The following is a 7,852-nucleotide window of genomic DNA, read 5'->3' as shown; positions in this document are numbered from 1 at the left end:
GGGGTGCATGGTTGTGGAGCACAGTGGGTCTTGTCTGTGTGCACATCCTGCTGTGGGGTACCACGAGGAGAGTCTCTGCGGGTTATGGGTGTTAGGACACCTATGGAGTCATAGAATGAATCCCAGACTGGTTTGTGCTGGAAGGGACCTTAAAGCTCATCCAGCTCCAACCCCCTGCCACGGGCAGGGACACCTTCCACCAGAGCAGGTTGCTCCAAGCCCCTGTGTCCAACCTGGCCTTGAACACTGCCAGGGATGGGGCAGCCACAGCTTCTCTGGGCACCCTGTGCCAGCGCCTCAGCACCCTCACAGGGAAGAGCTTCTGCCTCAGAGCTCATCTCAATCTCCCCTCTGGCAGGTTAAAGCCATTCCCCTTGTCCTGTCCCTACAGGCCCTTGTCCAAAGCCCCTCTCCAGGTTTCCTGGAGCCCCTTTAGGCACTGGAGCTGCTCTAAGGTCTCCCCTTGAGGAGCCTTCTCTTCTCCAGGCTGCCCCAGCCCAGCTCTCTCAGCCTGGCTCCAGAGCAGAGCTGCTCCAGCCCTCGCAGCAGCTCCGGGGCCTCCTCTGGACCCATTCGAACTGCAGCTCTTCTCTGTGTGTTGCTGCTGTGTCCAGCTCTCAGGGCACCACCAGCCTGTGAAGCTGAGACCAGCTCCACCAAACCCACCTTCAATAAAACACGTCCCTGAGCAACAGCGTTTGCCACCATCGACCCCCAAGCTCACTGTGTGGCTCTCACAACATGACGCTGCAGGCCAAGCTTACACTGGGATGTAAAACCTGCACACAAATGAATTACACCGCAGCGGATAGATGTCACAACGCTAAGCGTGCCGTAACATATAGTCTTGGAGCAAAGTTGTAGTGCTGTAAATCAAACCCGTGGCACAATATCGGTTAGCAGAGGCTGTGCTGCGACAAGTCGTTAGGAATTGCTGTGCAGCCAGGAGATGCTGGTGCTGTAAACCAGGGTTGTTCCGTGGTGCTGCGATGGGAACACCATGGCAAGCTGCCGTGCTTTGTTAGAGCAGCAAACAGTTGGTATTCACTAACGAGCTTCTCTAAAATAACTATTTCTTTTTACAAACCCTGCCTCCGAAGTAGCTGACTATAAATAACTGCTTCTCTTGGGGATAAGCGACTGAAACCCTCGGGAGAGGTTTTCCTGCTGCTCCAAAGGCAGTTCCCATACGATGGCAGCAGAGGGCTGCAGCTCGTTTAAAGGACTTGTCCCTGTAGGTGTTTTTATCTCCCAAAGACTGTTTGGGTTGGTTGGTTTGTTTGTTTTCTGGGACTTCATTGAAGGAAGAGCTTTCCTTAGTGAAACTGAAATAGAAACGAAAAAAGCGGAATGAGAAATGATGCGGCACCATTTGATATTATCAGATGATAATGCTGCTTAAATGAATGGTATTGAGAGTGGGAATTCCGACCATGGAACCACGATGGCAGGGTTTTTGCTGAGCAGGTAAATCAGGCAACGTGCCTCCAGGGCATCATCACAGCCTGAGCAGACAGCGGGGCAGCACCAGCTTAGGTGCAGCCTAAAGACTTACATTATCCCTGTTTCTTTTTCCATCTGGGACACAGGCAGCAGTGCCTAGCCGAGTATCCCTTCCTGCGGATGGATTGTGCCTCTGTAAATCCTTCACTCCTCCTCCTCATCCGCATCCCTGTTTTCTGGTCTGTGCCTTTGTTCCACCACAAGAGTTGCATTTCAGGAATGCCGGGATAAAGCGTTTCGGATGTGTTCATTTATGCCCAGACCAATGTTTCGAGGAGTTTCCCCACTGCTTGGGGAAAGAATATAGTAAAATGGGGCATGTATGGAATATCCTGCTGCAGCTCCCTGGAGCCTGGCAGCGGCTGAAGGGTTTCCTGTGTCCAAAGCCACATCCAAACATGTTTAATACGCAGTGATGGACCTGCATAAATACGTTTAACTCCATAGTGATGGGCATAATGAAGGACAGCAGCAGCGCCACTGTGTTCTGCAGTTTAATTGCATTCTGGGGTAAAAGTATTATCTCATGTTTGGTTTAAATTGGTTCAATGAATCACAGTTGATTTTTTTCCCCATTTGAGGCTCTAATCTCGTCGCTGTTTGTAAACTGGTTTGAGATGACAGGATGAAAGCTAATAAGGAAAATATACAATTGAGTTGTTATAAACTAGGGTGATGGTTCTGCTAGAGTGCTAACGGCTTATTCTATGCAGGAGGGGCTTTGCCTTGTGTACCTAATTTATCTTCGCCCTGCCTACACCGAACCTGTGAGCAACATGATGTAACTGGTAAAAATATCAGCTCTGTCTCTGGTGCTCTGCTGTTGCTGGTGGCAGAAACAGTGGCAGTGAGCATGAGCACGAGCCTGTTGGGCACCTAAAACCCGTAGGAGGCTTGGAGGTAGCTGTAAATGTGCCGAAGCTGTGTATGAACATGTCATTAAATCACAGAATCCCAGCCTGGTTTGGGTTGAAGGGACCTTAAAGCTCATCCAGTCCCAACCCCTGCCACGGGCAGGGACACCTTCCACTAGAGCAGGTTGCTCCAAGCCCCTGTGTCCAACCTGGCCTTGAACACTGCCAGGGATGGGGCAGCCACAGCTTCTCTGGGAAAAGTCTGTGCCAGCGCCTCAGCACCCTCACAGGGAAGAGCTTCTGCCTCAGAGCTCATCTCAGTCTCCCCTCTGGCAGGTTAAAGCCATTCCCCTTGGCCTGTCTCTACAGGCCCTTGTCCAAAGCCCCTCTCCAGGTTTCCTGGAGCCCCTTTAGGCCCTGGAGCTGCTCTAAGGTCTCCCCTTCAGGAGCCTTCTCTTCTCCAGGCTGCCCCAGCCCAGCTCTCTCAGCCTGGCTCCAGAGCAGAGCTGCTCCAGCCCTCGCAGCAGCTCCGGGGCCTCCTCTGGACTTGCTCCAACAGCTCCACGTCCCTCTTGTGCTGTTGCCCCCAGAGCTGGATGCAGGATCTCTGGTACTCTTAGGCAGTAAAATCGCTTCAGTGCTTTCTGTTTAAATCCTATTTTTCCTTGTTTGCCAAATGCTGTTTCTCTCTGCAATATTATGCAGCCTTCGGGTCATGTTTCTGTTTAAGGACCACTGGTGGAGCGTGGCAGGGCTGGTGGTGGCAGAGGGCTATGAAGGGGCAGGGATGGGGACAGGCAGTGTCCTGACCCCAGCCTTGGCAGCGGTTTGATCTGCTGAGAAGCTGATCAGAATTCTGATGACTCAAAGTCCAGTTTGGTTGTTATTTTGCCTGAGGAGCTGTGCAGCGGGATGGAGGCGATGCAGCTGGAGGAATGAAAGAGACGTAATAGAAAATGTAACATCAAAATAGGTAAACAGGGCAAAAAGAAGAGGAAATTATTGAATACATCCCATGCTCTGGAGGATTGAGGTTAATACATGGCCTGGCTGATGTGATCCTCACTGCTGTCCTTGTGGTGCTGCATCATCCGTGTCCTCGCTGCAATATCAAACCAAAGTGACATCCTGTTCAAACTTAGGACTGCAGAAAACACTGGGATATTTGCTAATACACAGAATTTCTGATGTCCTCATTCGTCTCAGGATCGTAAGTGTCTTGGATTGGGGCACAGCGGCAGAAGTGGATTTAATGCCATTTTCTGTTTGCCTCTTTCACCTCACTTTGGACAGTGATCATGGCTGAGACCAAGGGACAATGCTCTGTCCTGCTATCATGCCTCTCACACAAGGATCTCAAAACACTTTGCATCCCTTAAATCCCAGCTCTGCCTAATGTGCCCTGTGGAGGAGCTGAGCCCTTGTCTAACCATGCTGGAGCCGGGGGAGCAGAGGGGCTTCAAGGTTATCTATCTGGAAGATTTTGGAGGCAGAATCCAGAGTCCTGCCTCTTGCTTCCTCCCTCAGGTGATAGCATGAAATGTTTGGATGGAGAAAATAGAAGACTGGAAGCGGGTGGATGCAGGGGTGGTCTGTGTGTGGTGTTCATCCTTCCTCAGATATTAAAGATTTATCTCACACCAGGGTTGTTCCTCTGCAGCTGCCACATCCTAGTTGAGTTTCTGACCTCTAACAGTCTACTTTTTCCTTATAAAAATTCCTGATCTTATTCCTCTCTTCAGCTTCTTTCCATCTTCCAGTTGTGCAGAGAAAGAGAGACCAGCACAAGAAAAGAGAGAAGTGGATTACTAAGAATTCCTTAGCATCTCGCACCAAGCTGCCCTGGTTCTGCAAGGAGCTGAGTGGATCTGTCAGAGTAACTGGTGCTCTCCCTTTCTGCTGCTGCTTAAGATGCAACATTCAGCCCCAAACAGATGGGAACCTGTCAGCACAACGTGGAGATAATTACCTGTTTGAGCCATGGGAAGCTTCCCAACAGATAGGAAGTTATTGCAGCCAATATTACTCTGCTTTATGATCTTACCAGGTTTCTCAGGCCCTATTATTCCTTTGAAGAAACACCCAAGAAAATCCTTCTTTCTTGTAAGGGATGCAAATTCTCTTCAGAATTGCAGCAGCCAAAGGTGGCTCTGCTGTCTGGGGAGGGAAAATAACATGGCCTTCAATAGAGGCATGGAAATAGCAAGGAAGTGCAATAACAGAAGTGTCATTCAGTTTGATGATTGCTTTAAGCTTCTGCCTTACTCTTCGCTGCTGCCTGTTGAGCAGTGCTGTGTTCCCAGTGCCAAAGCTCATGACACAGGCTGTTTCTTGGAGGTTGGTGTACAAACTCGTGCATCTCTTGCTGTCGCACCTCCAGGCATCACTTCCTTGCTTTGCCAACAGCAGCAGCTACCATAGACCTTCATTTCTTCAGGGGCAATCAGGCACATCGAGTTATCTCCATCTCTGTCAGCTAGAAAGGGTGAAGGAGGTAAGAAAGTCTCACCCTGGGTTTTCTTATTATTCTGTAGGTTGGCAGAGTTAAAACTCCTTCTGCAGCGAAGTGGAGTCATGGAAATAACCCTCAGAGCCAGCACCAGGAAGCCGGGAGGTACTTGTTTGTCACAGAGCAAGAAACCCACTATTATTCTTGGCAGAACAGCAAACCCCCTCTTCAGTACTTAAAAAAACCCGAAATATTGCAAGTTTTCTTTTCTCTTTATCACAGCAATCCTGCTATTTTATTAGTTACATGCTTTGTGCAGAAGACAAGGTTTTACCTGCATTCTGGCAACACATGCTGAAGGTTTGGTCAGGTTGGAAAAGCAGCAACAAAACTGCCTGTCGATTGAGGGGACCAACAAAATTGAGCTCAGTTTTCCTGAGAAAAAGGAAAATTGCTGCCTGCTCTGGCCTGCTTGCTCAACAGTCAGGGTTTGTTGTGTAAAAGGGAAAAGGAAACCCAGCCTTTGGAGGGGGTTCAGTCTGTGAATTGGCTGCACAGGTTCTTCCTCATCCTTTTGTTATGAGAAGATTGTGGGAGGAGATGCAGGTTATTGCAGAGATCCTCTCGTGGGAGCTGAGTGGGAATGTGCAGGTGTTTTCTGCTTCCTCAGATCCAGGTACAGCCGCAGGGCTCGGAGGCATCGCTGCGGTGATTTCGGCACAGCCTTTGGATCCCTGACTTCAGAATCAGGTCTGATTAAGGCATGGAAAGAAAAGAGTTGTGCTGTAAGCTTCCTATGGAAATACCTCCCCCGTGGCTCTCACCGCAGGCACCAGTGGAATTCTGCCCTGGCAAGCACCAGGCAGGTTCATCCCGGGTTTGTATGGAGGTTTAAGGCAGGGTTAGCTCTTTGTGGAGCCATGCTGATGGAGAGGTGGATGAGGAGCCACTTGGGCAAAGAGCTCCTGTGCCAGATAGAGAAGTGCGTGTGTGTAAAAATACATTCCCCTTTGCTGAATGCAGCACCACAAAAACCTGCTTCTCAGATTGTAAGCAAACTAATCAGTCTGATGGAGATAATAAACCCCCAACGTGCTGATCAGCTCCATGGCTTCCCCAAAGCCCAGGATCTGTATGAGCCCCACTTGGGGTGAGTGCTGCTTTTCGCACCCCAGCCGGGGTGAGTGTGAGCTTTATGTGTTCTAGTCGGGCAGGTTGGCTCCAGCAGCACCCGTTCCTCATCTCTAAAGCTGACCCAAGAAGATTTCTAAGTTATTTTAGCATGTGTAAGAGATGAAAACAAGCAGCTTCTGAGATGCGTGTGCCTGATGCTTGCGGTCACCTTAGCAAGTAATTCCACCCTGCCTTGGCCACCCCTTTCCCCTGAGCATCTGTAAGTATCTTACAAATACCAGCACATTTACAATTTGTTTGTGAGACAGGAAATTATTCCCATCCTTCCTTCCCAAGTGAAGCAACCCGAGGCATAAAGACATTTAATATACAACCAGGCGAGGACTTGAGGAGCCCAAATTCCCTGCTCTCAGTCGTAACCAAAGCTTCATTCCCCGGCACTTGTAAAATGCAGATTCAAAGCTGTGCATCTATTTGAGGTTTTATTCCACCACCCACGGGCCCTTTTGTAGAGCAATCTGCTCCCTGCTTGTTTGCTGTGCTATTCATTCTGGGTCTGCATGCTGTTGGACCTGAGGTTGCCTTGCCAGGGTACAAACCCATGTTTATTTGTGTAATGGATCAGGTATTTCCCCCTTCTCCCTGTTTCTGGGTGACAGCTTGAAAGCTATTTAGTATGAAACCTTTTTGTTGAGAGCTGACTATTTATATTTTTGCTTATTTATATATTATAAAGTATCTGCTTATATATGTATGTGTGTATATATATAAATGGAATATATATATTCTAATTATGTATCTGCTACTTCTCTGCTCAGAAAAAATAGAACAAGGCATCGGGACAGTAGAATTCTTTTCTTAGGTTGGCATTAACTCTTAGCTGTCTGTATTGGGGTAGCACAGTTGCTGCCAGCCTGGCCAAGACTCCTGGGGAAGAGGGGATGGGCAGGGTGTAAGGGGCTTGGGAAGCTGAATGGGAAAATGAGAAGAAGCAGATATATTGCCTCTTTTTCCAGTACTGCAACACAGCTGTAGCCAGCAGGGACAAAGTTCTGCTTCGAAAAGGAAGGATTTAGCTCCTCAAGCAGAATCAAGGCTAAGAGCAGGAGCTATGGATGCTATGAAACAGCCCCAGGCTGGGGAGCTGAAACAGCCACAGGCAGAACATGGTGTGTTCCTGTTCATGTATCGCAGTCAAGCAGCTGGGATACCAGGAGCTGCTTTTATGACAGCTCTGTCCTGCCTCTGTGCACATCATCCTATCTCAGTATGTCTCTAATGATCTTTTCTCTTGTAGGGGGTGTGAAGCAGGACCCAGTTGCTCCAGTTTTGGTGCCAGCTTGGTTATTTCTACATGACACAGCATTTAGCAGGGGAAGAGCATGGAATATGGGTAAATCCTTGTTCTGGCTGTGCCCTTAGCAGCTACTCAAGGTGTAACACACGCAGGAGCAGTGTTACCAAAGCTCCCATGGGTATCAATCTATTGATGGCACAAGATGGGCCTTTCCCTACAGTTCGTAGTCTTATTTCAGTTACTGCATCATGCCAATTTGTTCATGCTTTTAATGTACAGTAGCAAAGGAAGCCTAAACACAGAGGTGTTCCCCAGAGCTCCCAGGTAATAACCCTTAAAGTGATTCAAGTTTTTAACTACTGTCAAAACCAGGCCAAGCAAATTATAGTCTTGATTCAAACCCCAATTACATTAGTTTTTATCCCAGGTATGTCCTGGGAACACCTCCTGATAATGATGTCTTATTACTAAGGCAGCAAAGGACAACTTCAAAAATCCTTGTACTCTTATAGCATCCATTTAAAGAATATAAGATGAAAATCATTCCTAGAGGTTCACACAACAGCACCAGTAACCTTTTGCATGTTTTATTTTGAAAACAAAGCAGTCCAAAAG

Source organism: Strigops habroptila, chromosome 19 (assembly GCF_004027225.2).
Source record: "Strigops habroptila isolate Jane chromosome 19, bStrHab1.2.pri, whole genome shotgun sequence".
NCBI classification, from domain to species: Eukaryota; Metazoa; Chordata; class Aves; order Psittaciformes; family Psittacidae; genus Strigops; species Strigops habroptila.
This window is presented reverse-complemented; position numbering follows the sequence as displayed.